Raw genomic sequence first — 15179 nt, 5'->3', positions numbered from 1 at the left:
CAGGCAGACCTTAGAACTTCAAGCTCCTTGAGCACCTGCTGAGAGGGAACTTGGGTCTGAACGGAGATATTTGCTCTGTACAATTTGGTGTGACATTAACATAGCATCCAAAGGGTCTTCCAGTTAAACTAGGAATCGTTGTAAGGTTTTGTTTTACACTTTTGCTCAGTATGCTTTTTCAGTGTACCTGGAGCCACCGCTTTGTCGTTTCAAAAAGCTTTGCATCCAGAGTTTGACCTGTGTGTACAAAAGTTATTTCTGAGGAAGTGTGGGATGGAAGAAAAATCTCTGCTCCTGAAGCTTGTAACTGAACTGAGTTCAGTGGAAGCTCCTGCGTGTGGAAGACTAATACACGAGGATGGGGAGCACACTGGGGGCTGAGCAATCTCCCCCAGCACACTGCAAAGCATCAGCAGGGCAGAAGCAGTGCTGCTGCACAGCACCACGAGCCCCCTGGTAAGGGCAAAGGCTGCCTTTGTGCAAAAACAGGGTCTTGATCCCCAAAATAAGACCAAAAGGTGTGATTCTGGTGGAAACGATAGTATTGCTGTTATTTTTTTTTTCTTCAAGCCTTGCTGATATATGAATGGGAGAGCTGTTTGAGCCAGAAAAGCTGTGTTGGTGGAAGCAAGTTTCCACACGGGAGCCCCGTGTTAGCTCAGCGCTGTAGACATTTTGCTTCTTGTTTTTAAATACATATCTATACGTACACTTTTTTTTTTTCTTCCCAGTGCAACATCTTCGGTGAACTCTTGCTCCCATTTAAACCATGGGAGCCTTGCCACAGACTTTCATGGTGCCAGGATTTATTTGCACATTTTTTTTTAACACCTGAGTGTGCATACATTTAAGGAGAGCACAACTGCCATTAGCCCAGCCTTCCTGGTTTGTGCAAAGCCTGGAGTCAACGGGGCAGTTGCAGAGCATGGCACGTAATGCATTTATGCATTAGATCCACCCACATTATCTTACATCCCAAGCAGCCCAGATTGTCAGTAGACAATTATGGGTTTTGCTGGGTTTATTTTGATTGGCCTGCTCTCAGTTTTCCATAGTGGTACTCTATTTGTAAAAACAGATCATTAATGATAACAACAGATGACATGTGTCTGAAATATGGGGTGGACGAGGGAGTTAGGTTTTTTTCCTTCTTTTTCCTGAGTGTCTGCACTTTGACAGCACATTTGCCAGGCTGTCACTTGGTTGAGAGATCCACAAGATTAGGACCTCATTGTGTGAATGTTTTTACAGCACTTGTTGCTATAAAGAATCTTCACACTTTGGTGGATGAAATCTGGGCTCCTAGACACAAACTGTTAAGAAGCAATCATAACAATTAGCTAATGTGTCAACAATTAGCACTTTCCATCAACCGGCATTGAGTGGAACCTTCTTCTTATCCATACGCAGACAAAAATGCAATGATGTAGTAAAGAAAAGCACTGAAGTTGGCTGCACTCGTCCCTCGCTGTAGCCAGCAAACTCCCGTGGGTATTGTTTACAATGATTATTCTTCCATTATGATGTTATTGCATAGGTCAGGGGTGGTAGCTAGACTGAAAATAAGCTTTTTTTGTCTTTTTTTTTTTTTTCTTCTTAAACTCTTGGCTGCTTTTACAAAAGTACAACAGAAACAACTGCTGTGAAAAGGTCAGCCAGTAACAGTACTTTAGTGTTTAACTGGTAAATATTTCAAAATAGTATTTCTAATATTTTACCATTTGGAAGTTTTTCAATGCATCTCCAGTCCAGCGCGACTCCATCAATGTAAGATTTCCACGGTCTCCACTGGGAATCCTTTACAATGGGTACATTATAGTCTGTTACTGTACCTACCACCGGTTGGTCAAAATTTGTTTTAATATCTCTTTATATAGAATATTCCTGGCGGTAATATAAAAAAACCAGTTTTCTCAAGTATTTTACATATCTCCATGCAAAAACACTGGAGAGGACTGAAGATAGGTCTTTTGACATAACATTGCAGCCACTCTTACCCGTGCAGTAGCTTTTCAGGAGACGACACATTTGACTGGAAAGAAGATCAGATTCTTCTCCAAAGAAATGTCTTGTGGCAACATCTTCTGTAACGCCTGGGGTTCATAATGGGCTACTGTGAGATGAACTCAAAGTACTCCCCCATCGGTAAGGGCTCCTCTGCTTAATCGTGTAGCTGGAGCCAAAGTGAAACCATCTTAAAAACAAGCAGTACAGCTTCTAAAAGTAACAGGCTGATTGACTGCAAGCCAAAGCAATTGATTTAAACCAGGGCATGGTGCTTGAGCACAACCTCGTCTGGTACAGCACCCTGGTAGCCGCGGCTTGGACCATGTGTGTGTGTTTAGGAATTACTTGACAGCCCAATAAACAAGGCGATGCAGAAATCCCAGCAAAAAGGTGGAGATAAAGATGCACATAGGAAAAACAGCCTATGTGACTTGGCTTTAAGGAGGGGAAGGATGATCCCCTTAGGTTTAGAGGCAGAGGCACTGTCTCCCCAACTCCTCCTAAATCTCCCCATGGCGTTGTGCAGACCTCAGACCACGATGTACCTTGGTTGCCTCCTCTGAATCCTAATTCTTCCCCGTCCCCTCGTCCCATGCCGGGACACGGCGATACTAAGCAAATGTTTGAGATTTTTGGAACGGCGGCAGAGGCGGGGGGAGCGTAATTACACTGGGGATTATTAATATGGGAAATATGGTCAATAAATGTGAGAGGGATTGAGTAACGCAGGAACATTCTTTACAAATTCTTCAGTACCGGAGCAGGCAGAGTGCCACGGACAAAGAAAATCCTCTGAAGTGCGAGTGTGTTCTGATGGCTTTTGCCAAGCCTGTGACAAAACCAGCCCTTTCTTTTCGCATTAGGGCTCCCATTCAACGACACACTTAAGCATGTTCTTAAATTCCGTCGACATTTGAAAGCACTGTTGACTTTAATAGGACTTAAGCACCTGTTCATGGCTAATTGTGTACTTTCGGGGCTTTTCTTGAAGGGGAAGAAAAGGAGGACAGACTTAGGCATGTGCTTAAAGTTAAGCAGGTGCTTAAGTGCTTTGCAGAGCTGAGGCCTTAAGGCTGGGTCTAATCCTCTCTCAAGGCAGAGGATGGATGGGTTTTCCCCGCGTGCAGTGTGCCTGGTGTGGAGGAGCTTTAAGTGACAAAATGAAGTCATGAGAAGCATCTGAAGGGTTGTTTTTGTTTTCAGCACCCAGTTGTGGGTGCCAGCTGCTGACAACTGTATTATAAAATGAACTTATCACCAAACTAAATGGGCCAAGCCAAAACTACTTCAAGCATTAACAGCTATAGGCCCAGGTAATATCACTGGATGATTCTAATTGTACCCCCCCCCCCCCAAAAAGCTCTCGTTGTGTCCAGGTCAAGAAAAATGGGCGTCCTGCTTCTGAAACAGGGAGTTGTCTGGTGTGGAGGAGGCGGTCACGCCAGAAGGAGGACTTCAAGATTAGGAAAGGAAGGGTTGAACAAAAGCCTGCGGGCAGGCTTGTAAGCCACGGGCTGGGCAGCAGAAAAACTGCGGTGGTTTGGTAGAAAAGGGCCTTGGTGGCACAGGCCTTGAGGTGTGTGTCCTGCTCCACGGTGGGGCTGGGCCTTGGAGGAGATGCTGGTGGCCCCATGGGGCTCGTCCTGGGGGCCGGGTGCAGGAGGGGTCAGCAGCAGATCCTTTACTAGCACTGTGGCCGTGAGTCTTGCCATGTTTGGTGGTTTCTCAGAGCCTCGTTTCCTTCAGTAGTATGATTAAGTGACAATGTCGTCTTTTATTAAAAAAAAAAAAAAAAAAAGTTAAAAATAAAGGGGAAAATAGTTTCCAGCCTTTGTTGTAGCAGACAGAAGCTGGAAAATGTGAGCCTAAAATATTCCCAAATAAGAAAGCAAATAATTAGAATTCAGAATGCATGTTTAACAAAACAAAAGCCCAAACAACGAAATCAAAACCAAACAAACCAAACCTGGAGCTGATTTCCCTGCAGAGTGAATTTGCACTGTGGAAGCTATCGGAGCCGTCTTGTTCGGGGAGGTGAGGGATGGGTGCTGCCTGCTGCCCTTTGCCACTTTTGCCATGGAGCTACGAGAAGGTTACATGCAGCTGAATTGCTTTTTGGGGGTTGCAGGGATGTGTCTGGAGGGGTGGGCTTCTTTTCTGGCTGCAAGGGGTTTTGGAGAGGATATAGATACTTAAGTTGGACAGGAGTAGTTCTCAGGATCCTCTCTCATGATCTAGTAACCTGGGATGAAGTCCTTCACAGTTGTCGATTCCTGATGTACATGGGAGCTGAGATCTGTGCCAATCTGATTCGTAGGAAAATAGAAAAATGCGAAAACTTCTTTTTTTTTTTTTTTTTGCTAAGCTCATTTATAAAATGAAAGGTGTCCGTTTTAGAGAATGGCAAGCAATGCTCCCCACTGCAGAAAGGAGAGCGAAACCAAGGAGAGCCAGGAGCCCAGAACAAGACGTTGCCAGGGATGCTCCCCAGCCCTCTGAGCAGTCTGCACCATAAATTGTGGCAACACCACCGCTGTGACCTGGAGCCTGGGGGAAGAGAATCATATAAAAACCATAAATCACAGCCAGCGTTTCAGATCGTAATCAGGCAAAGAAAGCTGGTCCCATTATCAGGCAGATTTATAAAATCACTTACTAATACTGCTGTGCCCGTGCTCTGGTTTCTCTCTGGTACGACTCATGGCAGCTCTCCTGAGGTTGTGTCTGTCCTGGTGTTGGAAGGCACTGGAGATCTGCCAGCCTGACCTTCTGCATAACGCAGGCGGTAGCATCCTTGCACTTATACCTACTTGAACTAGAGCATCTCTCGATGGAAGCAGTGAATCCTGCTACCTGAGTGAGCACAGCATCTGGCAAACTTTCTTACCCGCTATGTGCAGTCATGCTCCTCATCGCAGCGTGTCTGGCTTCCAGCTGCTGCCCTCACTGTGCATCTATTTGCTGCAGCTCAGGAGATTCCTGTGATCAGACCACTGCCATCTCCTTACCCTGCATATAAGCTCAAGTAGCCGTTCCCCATAATTTTCACTGCAAAGAAAGAGATCCTTGTGAGGTTTTGGCGAAAAAATTAGTTACTTGATGATGATTTCCTATTTGCAATTGCACTTAAATTTGTTTATTAGCCATGTGTAGTTTGTATTATTCTAACTGATTCCATTATCAGATAAAACATCATTTAGTAATAATCACTCATAAAGCCTCCTCCCTATTTCAGTCTCTAAAGTGCAGGCCAATGGTTTATATTGTAATAATTCATAACTATTATCCAGCCAAACCCTTTGTGTAGCCTAAGTATATTGCCTGAAGAGAACTGCCTATATCAGACAAACTTGCAGTCAAAAACCTTTCCATTTTCTTTGATTGGATCTGTGAGTATATAGCAATTAGCACTACATTCCTTTGATTCCTAAGGAAGCACATCCTGTTGATTAAGGAAATGACTAGGATAATTTGCCTGTCTTGCTGTCACTTGAATCTGTCCGTACCTGGCTCCCCTCCCCAGCCCATTTCAGGTATCAGAAGGCAGTCCTCTGAGACTTGCAGTTCTTGTTGGAAATCCTCATTCCTGACTCGGGTGCCTTAGCACTCCTGCGTGGCAGTTAGTTGGAGAAGACAGCTTGCAAGACCTAGCTTTAGCTTAAATCTAATGTCCTTCTAGGTTATTTTTAGATGGGGTCATCGTTGTGTATATGTGTGATAGAACATTCCCCCCAGTTTTGTGGAATTATCTGTTTGAACTCTTTTTTACCTTTTTTTGCCTTGTTTTTGACAATTAGCTAGCACCATGACTCAGATCACTTTTTGTTCCTACTGAACTTGTGTTTTTCTTGTGTCGTTATTTTCCTCTGGTGAATTTGTATAATTTATAGCTTCAAATTAACATTTATGACTGTTAGCTTCCCTCTTTTCTATTATATTTATATCAGCTCCCACTTCCCCTCTAAGTGACACTGTTTTATAGGTTTTCTGGTTTTTATTTATTTATTTCTTTTGGTGGTGACTTTCTCAGTTGTAGAATAAAGCCTCTCAAAAATATTGTGAAATGCTAGCAGATCTTAACTATGATTCACGTACTTGTACTTAATTTCTCCTTTCCCACTGAGTGGTTTGAGAATTGTTTTCAGCTTTTTAAAATCATCCCTTAAAGCAGTAAGTGTTTTCATAGCTGGTGGGACTTCTATTCTTGTTACACATAATGAATACGGTTAATAAGATTTTATGAAAATAGAAAGCTGAGTGTCATCAGCACGCTGCTGTAATCTACATCTCTTCACTTACCACTCCAGTGTGTGAATCCCAGTTGTAATTGTATTTTCCCAAACACCATGTTGCTTTCTAAATAAATTGGGAATTTTCTGAATGCATATTTTGTTGCTGAGATCCATATGGTTAGTCACAGGAAGATCATATATTTCTACCACCCCCGTATTTCTTTATATGTACAGGTGATTTAGGAAAATATCTTTCCCTGTGAATCTTGCCTTATCTATATCCTTAGGCACCATGGCCACAAAAAAAAAAGTACTTCTGCTTAGTGTGTGTGGCTCGGTTTTTCAGTCTTGGTAGCCTCACTATTGCTCTCCATGTCCAAACCATCCAGCTGAATAGTAGATATTTTTTCCCCGCTTTGTGGCATCCTTTGCTGCTGAAGCCAAATGTGCCATCCAAGGCAAGTACACCAATTCTTCTCTTGCTAGCACGAACCAGGAGTTATTCTTCTGAACTAACGAAAATAACATTACAGAAACACCGCTGTGTTGGGAGAAGCATCTGCAGTGTATGTTTTTTCTTGGGTGAAAGAAAACTTGTGGGGGAAATGCGTGCCCCTGCACTGCGAAGCCTGCTTTCCAGGCACCTGTACATAACCTGAAGTTAAGGAGGGGAAGTAATAGGGAAACCATTTCTGCTGTCACTTCCATTCTGGTCATCCCCATCAGCACGTTTCAGGATGACACGCACAGAAGTGGCGTGTGAAAGTCTCCTCATGCGGTGCGTTTTGAAAGCCTGCCTCTGTGCTCAAGTGGGCAGTCGGAAATAGGCGTGAGATGAGGACTTGAACTATTTGTCCATGGGCGTGTGCGCATGGGAGTGCAAGCACAAAGCCTCTATCTACACAAAATTAAATTATGAGGTAGTGCCAAACGCATCCGAGTGGACTGGGAAAGACTCTTGGGAAGATGCTGGGTCTTTCTGCTATGATATTTTCTGGTAATTAAACAGTTCTCTATTTTATAACAGTTAATGAAAATGAGAGTGGTTGGAAAGGTTATTTCTGTCTGTTGCTATTAGATCCTCCCGATTTGCTGACCCTGAATAATTAAATGTTTTTGATCACTCCGTTTATATTGCCTGGAACTGAAGTAATTCTGATCCTTCAGCAAACTTGAAGCACAGCATGGAACATGCCTAAAGGCGCCAAAAGATGAAACATTTCAGTTTTGTGGCTCACATCTGTCTGTCCTGAGCCCAGAAGACCATTATAATGCACTTAGAGCATTTAAAAGCTCCTCAAGGTTGAAAGTCCCGATTAGGGCAGTATCTGCTCACATGCGTGTCCTGCCAGGGTGTGCCAAACCTGGGAGCCCCTCCATTCCCTTTGCCATGTGAAAAGATGTTAATAACGTTGTTTAGTGGGGAAAAAACAAGGGGAAAACGTACTCGAGGAGACCCTGACACTCAAGTGAAAATAGCAACATACACATCCATCAGTTTGTACTGTTTTTACAGAGAGTATAAAATATTTAAAGTGAAGTCATTAATCATCCTGCTCCTCCGTTTTAATCCATGGGAACCACAGGAGGTCACCAAATATGCATTTAATATAAAAGAATGAAAAATCTCGGAGGGAAAAGTAGCACAGTGTCAGCGCTAGGAGACCAAAGAGCAAAAAAGTTTCAAGCAGAGATTTTGCTAGAAACAAAAAAAATAAAAAAATGATTTCACAGTGCTGGAAATTCATTACATTTTGGGCAGGAATTCAAAATATTTTTAGAAATAGTAAAAAAAAATATTTTTTTTCTGGATTTTTTTCTTTTGATAAGATATTGTTGGATAGGAGCTCTCTCAATTTTGTTTATTTTGACAAAATCCCAGCACTGCTCATGGAAAGCAGACGCTTCTTGCGGAGCCTGTTGCCAGGATCACATTCCCGTATTCCAGGTTTCCATCAGGTAATTTTGACAGATGTTTCAAACCACCCGTACGTCGAGTTTTGTGCAGCAGGCTGATATTGCCCCATAACTTCAGTACCTAAACAGGACCACGCATTTCTTTCCTCTTGCTGCAAAAGGTGCCTGTCTTCAGCAGATGCCTTAGGTGGTGGTGTGGAGAGGAAAGCTGAGGACTGTGACTCGGTGAAATTTGTGTGATATATCTAATTTTTTTTAGTTTTGTGGAGTAAACAGGCTGGCTATTATTTATTTATTGATTTATTATTATTTATTTATTGATTTATTGATTTCTGGGGGCCAGGGCTGGTTGTGCTGGTTGTCTGGGTGCCCAGCCAGGGGCTGGAAGGAGCAAATATTTCCATTATCTGGCGGCAGGATCCTATGGCTGCTATAAGTGCTAACAGGAGCACAGAGCTGCTGTGCCTTGTGCTGCCTGCAAACACGGGGAGAGGGAGCAACACACAGCGATGGGTTTCCAAAACCTGCCTTCGGCTTTGGCACAATACAGCCACTGTAGAAGAAGACATTAGGAACAAAAAATAAAGCTTGAAGCTTCAAGAGCAGGCTGCCAGAATTATTAAGAAAAACATCAAAATGATGCCATTAAAAACAGATGGGGATTCTATAAAGTATTGAAAAGAAAATGTTTAATTATGAGCCTTATGCAAAACCCATCAAAGTTGGATTAATATTATAGTGCTGTTGCTGTAGAGGGTTTAAGTAGTCCGTGGTGGAACATTAATCTTTCACTCCTTTAAAAATAATGTTTTCCTTTTGTTGATGACAAATTCCATCTCTTCACTGTTGAAATCATATATCCAGATTAATAGCATCTAACATAATGAAATCAAAAGGCGCAGGTAATATGGATTAGTTTAGAAAACAACAACAACGAGGGGAAAAAAAAGACCCCAGGGGAAAAGAAAAAAACTTCACTGGATGAGTGCTTTTGTCAACATCTCTGTATTTTTTCCTGTTGTTAAACGATGAGGGAGCAGCCTCTGTTCGCAGGTATTCTTGTCTGCCTGCCTGGATATAGCGTTGGGGCTGTATGTCCACCTCGCTTCAGCAAGTCCTACAAAGAGGGGGTGCTTTCCAGTTCTGGGGGGAGTTTTGTCCGTTTTGACCCTTCCTCTGCTGGAAGGGTCAGGTCCGAGCGTGAGCCCCTTTTAGATGAAGGAACATCCCAAAGCAAACCCTTGTCCCTCCAGCCTCCATCGGTGTCTGGGCTTGGACTTCTGGTGTAAGCAAGGCAAGGAGATGTCACTCCCGTCTTTTAACTCATCACCTGTTTTCTCCCCAGGGATGGTCCCAGTCAGGGTCGGGCATTCCCTGGCTCCCCATTACTTGGATTTCCAATGCTGGCAGCCAGCTCTTTGTGCACAAAGCTCTGCCTGCACCTCTTGGCTCTCAGCTGCTTTCCTCCATGAGCTGTGTGGTCAAAACCCGGGTGCTGGTTCCCTTCGTACAATAGGAACGATTTCCCCTCTACTTCCCCCTCCCCTCCCCTTTGAAAAATATATGCTGTATTGAATCATCAGGTACACCAAAAGCAGGCTCTTATTTTAGCAAAAACATCAACACTGACTGCCAAGGTAGATTTAAGGTATTCATTACAAAATATTTTGTCCTGGGCTTTAAGAATAATGCACTTTCAGTACAAAGCAATGGTTATTCTGAACATTGGACATTTTTTTAGTTATTTACAATAGGTTTCAAGATTTAGAATTACCATGAAAGATTTACTTCTATTGCAGTTCATGTAAAATTTAAAATCAATAAAGTAAATAAATTTAGCTTGTCTGCCTGAATCGATTTCCTACTATGCTAACGCAGCCCTGTAATACTGTACTTTCTTATCTCCGATGTCATCCTTTAGTGATAGTTGCAGGTTGCAGTTCTGCTACGTTATCATGTCCTTTGCAGCACAGCGTGCCTCCGAGTTGCCCACACCTTCCGTATTTCAGGCTGGGTCTATGAACGCTGCATCCCCCGAACAGGGCTCCTCGGGTTGTGCATAAACCGAGCCTTTTTTATTTTTTTCCTCTGAATTTGTAGGATTTAAGTGTTTATGAAAAACAAGGGTGAAGCCTTGTCCAACTGTTGTCTTAATATGTTCCTCAGCCTGAGAGAGGACAATTTAATGTGTGCCCTAAAGAGGAGAAATGCTGTTTTTTTTCATTCATTGGGTCCTCATTTTACTTTTTTACGGCTGCCTCACTCAGAGGCGCCTTCTATAGATGGATGGTAATGGAGGAGCAGGAGAGGGGTGCAGAGGTAGAGGCTGTGGGGCTGTGAGCATCCCACAGTCTACATTGGGCAATTGGGTACCCAGAGAGCCAAAGCTCTTTTGGGGTTGCCTCTTGTCTCCCACTTTCCTGTGGGGCAGCAAGAGTAGAAATATAAAATATTTCATCAACCTACCTGCCTTTTGAGGGAGTGAGATGCAGGGAGGGTGGGAGACTGCAAGGAAAGCTTTGAGAGACGGTGGATTGCTCTATTTAATCTTTATTTCAATCTGATATGAAAATGTTACCCAAAAATATAATTGAGGGCTACTGGCGTTATTTAGTGAAAAAATAAATACTCTAGTTGTTTCCGTTCTTGGTGTTTCTGGATCTACAGCGTGACTGGTAAAAGCTTTATTGCATTGACAGGTTTAGGTCTCTGATTAAAATGGGATTATCTGTCACCAAATGGAGGATGGTGGTTTTATTTTACAAAGAAGTTCAGTGATTTAAAATTCAGTCCTGTTTCGCATTGGAACAACCCAAAACTTTGCAAAGTTTTGCAAAGCAGGCTTACGTAGTGGTGACAGCGTCTGCACGATGCCAGCGAGCTTTCCGGTTCAGGCTTTCTGATTAGAAATAACTGAAGGTCAAGGATTTCAGAGACCCTCACCTAAAAAAAAGTTGTAAAAGCTGATACACCTTCAGGAGATGGTCTGGTGGTAAGGAAATAGCATGCAGGGGGAAGGCAGCTTGTGGGAGATGCTGCAGCCAGCCCCGGGTTTAACCCTTTGCAGCCTCATTAGGAAGCACGGACGATGATGGAAGCTGTGAACCCACCTTCAGGAGCTGCTGAAATGTTTGTCCTGCAGGCTAGACGTAGCTGCACAATTCAAAGGATTTGGAGGAAAATAATCCTTGCAACAATATAATTTAAAACTGATGAAATTTTAAAATATTGGATTTATTTATTAAAAGAGGAAACATATAAATACAAATGCTTTGATTCGGGGTCTGGCAGAACAGTAACTATTTTTATAGCCAAGCAAACACTGTTCTTTTGAGGCAATACTCTGGTTTCATATGAAGTGAAATGTTCCTTTTTTATTACTTGCAAAAGAAAAAAAAAAACAACAAAACTATCAACCCCATCTGTCAGCTTAGCTGTCGAGTTTAAGATGGAGCACCCTTCCGGAAGCTGCAAGGAAGATGTCTATAAAATGTTAGGCAGACTTTAAACGACAAAAAAATATAAAAGAGGGAGAACAGAAAACAGAATAAGAGAGGGCATGGTGATGTAATAACAACAACAACAACAAAAAGAAATAGGGGCAAATTTCTTTCTGGTTTAAGTTAGGGTAAACTCAACCGAAGCCAGTAACGTTATGCGACGTTTACACCGGTGCAACAGCAGAAGGTTTACATACGTCAAAAGCTCATGAATTTGAGCAAATAAATACAGCCCATGTAACCGGTTTTATTTGTGCTCTGGTGCACGGAGGCGAAGAGGCTGGGGCTGGAGGCCGAGCGCTGTCCTTCGTGCCGCGCTGGCGGGAGCGCCGAGCTGTGCAGCGCGCCGGAGCGCCGCGTCCGCTCCCTGCCCAGCCTACTGCGGCTTGCTGCTTAGCAGGATGTTGTTCCAGCGCAAAGACAATTCGTACAGCGTGCTGGTCAGCGCTGGACAAAACAAGATGTGCCGGACCGGGTTTGTGTGCTAAGGACCGGGACTTCCCAGCCACGGAGTTGTGTAGCTCCCGAGGCTGTTTCTCACTAGAAAACTTGGCCGAGACACAGGGAACTGGGCTAATTAAGAAGTGTTCAGCACAGCGCTGCAGTAACAGCAGCTGACTGGCACGTTGGCTGGAACAAGAGGCATGCTGAGACCGACTGTCACGAAGCTGAGCAAGGAAGAGCCTGCTTTATGAACAGCAGAACTGCGTTTGATTGCCTTAGCAAGGCTCTCCCGCAGCAGCGTAGCCTGATTTTCTGGGGAAGGCAAAGCACTGCCTGCAGGGGAACGCTGTTCTCCGAAGGTCAGCCTTCATTCATCCCCCTCCCCCTTTTTTTTTGATAAAGAGTTACATTTTCAGAAATAAATAACCTCATCCAGTGCCCTCTTTTATTCTGTTATTGACTGATTTGTTACTGAGGACATAAGCTGTAGCCCTGCATGGGGTGGCTGAGATTTATTTCTGCACCCAAGGGGTCACCGTGCTCCACCTCTCTGTAGGGAAAAGAGGCAGCGCAGGCAAAGTAGAAATGATCAGAACTGGCCAGGAATATTTCTGAGCGTATGTAATCAGCAGTGAGCTTGCAGACTTTATTTAAACCGTCAACTTTTCTACACTTTGGATTTTCAAGTATTTGAGCCTTTCCAGCGAGTCATCCCTTCTGTTCCTCTTCTTTTTAACTTGATAGAATTTAATTTTGAATTTCCTTTCACTGAATGTAATTGCTTGGATAAGCTAAATGTAATTGTACTGGGTTAGACTGCAGGTTTGCATTTCTATAGCATGCATCCTCAGGCTGTAAACTGTTTCAGGTGGGACAGCAATTTTTTACTGAAGATTTCTAGCACTTGATACATAAAAAGGAGATACCCTCTTGTCCTTAGCTTTGTCACTTATTTATAGAAGTAAAGGCTCAAATTGTTTATCTTTAAGTAGTATTTTAGATAACTAAGGACAAGTGACTATGTCCAAAATTGTAAGATGATCCCCGAGAAGGCACAGCCATGGCTGCGTGCTGGTCAGGGTAAGTTTTGTCACTGTCTGATGTGTACATTTCTCACCAAGAATAACCAAAAACTGACCCCAAAATCAAAAGATTTTTTTTTTTTCAAGTAATGAAACATGTAAGGCCATTTCCTTTTTGGGCAGGCAGTGGCACTTTCATTCACCACCAGAGAAATTTTCTGGTTCAGACTGAGGGACCTGGAGGAGTTCGGTGCTCTGCTTCAACTCAGCCACCGACACATTTGTTCCTGCCCAGCGTTTCACAGAGCGCGTGAAGATAAAATAACGCTGCGGAAGCACGACGCAATGATGCCAGTCACCATTTGCTGACTGGGAGCACAAAGTTAACCTAGTACTTCCTCGGAGAGGGGTGATATGACAGCAGACTGGGTTTTCGGTTTTATTGGCTATTGCCGTGTGGTTCTGTGCATTTGGGGGTGCATGAATCAGGACAAGTGAATAACTGAACAGATACAAAGGGGGTGGCTCTGGGTGACGGGCCCCCGCGTTATCAGCTTTGATGTATCAAATATTTAGGCTGATCCAGCTGTGCCTTATACACACTCCTGTATCTTGGGTTTTGGATGGGATTTGATTCATGTCTGTGCTCATCTTTTTCTGGATGGAGAAAGATATGATACCAGGGGAGGGGAATGACATGCCATGGGTAACCATGGCTTACAGAGATGCCTGATGTCCTTGCTCCCATGCATACAAGCCCAGCTGTAAATGTCACAGAGCTCCAGGGTTTTTGTGTTTTGTCTGCACTGGGACATCAACAGGCTGCAGCGAACAAAGTGTTTGTGAAAACAATGAAAATATATGGAAGGAATCTACCCCTGGCTAATTTAATTTTATACTTAGAAACTGTGCAAAAGAGGAAGATTTTGGATTCACAAAAAAAAAAAAAAAGGTCTCTCCAGCCACCAAAGAAAAGTGATTCAAAAAAACCTGTATCCATTCTTTAAGTAGAGTACGAGAGGGTGGGGCAGGGGATGGGTGCCTCTGGGGCCAGCTCAGCTTGACCTCGCTCAGTCTGTGCGCTTGCACCTGGAGGGGACGGGAGGGATGTCCCCACGCCTCCCACAGGAGCTGGGGAGCAGGACAGAGGGGCTTGGTGGTCTCGTGGGCAAGAAGTGGGGGTTATTTACTGAGCGGCAATTTCCGCTGTTAAAGCACAGAGTTCGAGGCAAGTAAATAGATTTAGAAGGTTTTTATAGGTATTACTTCGGTCAATCTATTGGTCTGCTGCCACTGGGTCGATGAGGGATGTTTCCTGTCCTCGCTTTGTACTCGTGCGCACACAACCTGCGTGGCGGTGGGTTCGAGTGCCCACGAGCCCGCTGAGACCTGTGGAGGAGACAGCTGGTAGAGCGGGATGTGAAGTATTTCCCCCGTCTCTAGGAGGAACAAGAAGCAAGAAACATTTCTATATTCTCTTAGCCGGTTGGTTAAAAACTAATAACAGAAGGCAGCCGTGTACGAGCGTGGTTCAGGCGAGGCTGGGGGCTGCCTGCGAAGGAGGGACCCCGACACCTCCGATATTTCGCACGGCCCTGCCGTGCTCTCCAACACTATCTCCTAAATCAGCCCCGCGTTGCCTCCTGGTTTATCAGCCCGAGCACACAGACAGATAACATCCTCGTGACGTGGCCCTGACCTTTGTCAACCTTTGTTAAGGCTCCATCTGAAGTCCGGCCGAGTGTTTGTAAACAGGATGTAATTAAGGCTGGGAACTGACAGCGCCTGACGGGAGGACAATGCGGAGCTGGCGGGACCCGGGCTGTCAGATGTCCGCCCGCATTGTGCTGCCGGTGCCGTCGCGGTAATTGGTGTCCCCTGGCCGAAGGAAGTGCACTCAACTCGGATTAATCTGCCGCGGTGCGGAGGCCATCCCTGCGAGCGCGAGTGTTTCCTCCGATAAACCCGCCGGCCCGCGGGAGAAAGCTGTGAAAGTCGGGGCTGCAGTGACAGGTGCTGGCCGAAAATGGGAGCAGGAAAGGGGGGGGAAGAATAAA

The 15179-nt window shown here is 44.3% G+C and overlaps 1 protein-coding gene across 8 annotated transcripts in view; it reads left to right on the top strand.

The window, feature by feature from the left end:
- The window catches only part of MECOM (MDS1 and EVI1 complex locus), a 319792-nt gene that overhangs the window by 57438 nt on the left and 247175 nt on the right, over window positions 1-15179 (top strand). The gene's annotated exons all lie outside the window — the stretch shown is intronic.

This window comes from Anser brachyrhynchus (genome assembly GCF_964034855.1).
Source record: "Anser brachyrhynchus genome assembly, chromosome: 9".
NCBI classification, from domain to species: Eukaryota; Metazoa; Chordata; class Aves; order Anseriformes; family Anatidae; genus Anser; species Anser brachyrhynchus.
This window is presented reverse-complemented; position numbering and strand designations above follow the sequence as displayed.